The following is an 824-nucleotide window of genomic DNA, read 5'->3' on the forward strand; positions in this document are numbered from 1 at the left end:
ATTTTTTTATTTCAAATTCTTAGATTTAAAAACAATATTTATTATATAAAGTCACAATTAATTGTGTGACTAGAAAAATACGAAAAACAATAACGATAATAAAACACAGAAATGAAAGAAATAACAGATATTGTATTGTATTTATTGGACAATTTAAATAATTTTACTTGATCCTTGATATCAGTATAAAAAAAAATTATAAACTATTAATGATATTCATGATAAATATTAATTGCTTTAAACATTTCATACCCATTAATCCTTTTTATTAAAAATTCTTGTTTCTTCGATTTCGTGGGGTTTCATATCTTTATCGCGCCAGCCCCACTTCATATCTTCATGATGATGAATGATTTCGTTTTTGTTGCAGCTATAAATTAAAATTTAGATTTAAAGATTATGCAAGTGATGATAAAATTATTTTACAAATATTGATAAAGAAAGGAATTTATTTGATCAAATATTTACTTAATCTGATAGATGAATTTTTTGATTTTAGATACCTAAAATATTTATTTTTTATATTTTTTCTGATTTTTGTTCCAGTGGTCATATTCTATATATAGTTTTTAATATTAGAAATTTATTAATTATTTTGAATGAATGGAACAATTTTTTCGAATACTAGAAATTTCTATATTTTTATGATTCATAAAAACTATATTGCAATAATTAATGAACTATTTATTATTTAAATAATTATTAGTAACTAGGTTTTCAATTATTAATTATTATAATTTAAAAATTATTAATATTGATACTATCGATACCTCGATTCACTTCCAGTTCTTGCTATTCGTTTCGCAATTATTTCTTCAGGGACG

General features: G+C 21.0%; 1 long non-coding RNA gene across 1 annotated transcript; it reads right to left on the reverse strand.

Moving 5' to 3' along the window:
• Window positions 1-248: 248 nt before the first annotated feature.
• On the reverse strand, window positions 249-823 carry LOC102681232. The gene is made up of 2 exons (XR_421273.2): window positions 771-823; window positions 249-370 (listed from the first exon to the last, which is right to left on the reverse strand). It is a non-coding gene; the product is annotated as an uncharacterized LOC102681232 (long non-coding RNA).
• Window position 824: the final 1 nt, after the last annotated feature.

The sequence above is a fragment of the Apis dorsata genome, unplaced genomic scaffold (genome assembly GCF_000469605.1).
Source record: "Apis dorsata unplaced genomic scaffold, Apis dorsata 1.3 scaffold_115, whole genome shotgun sequence".
NCBI classification, from domain to species: domain Eukaryota; kingdom Metazoa; phylum Arthropoda; class Insecta; order Hymenoptera; family Apidae; genus Apis; species Apis dorsata.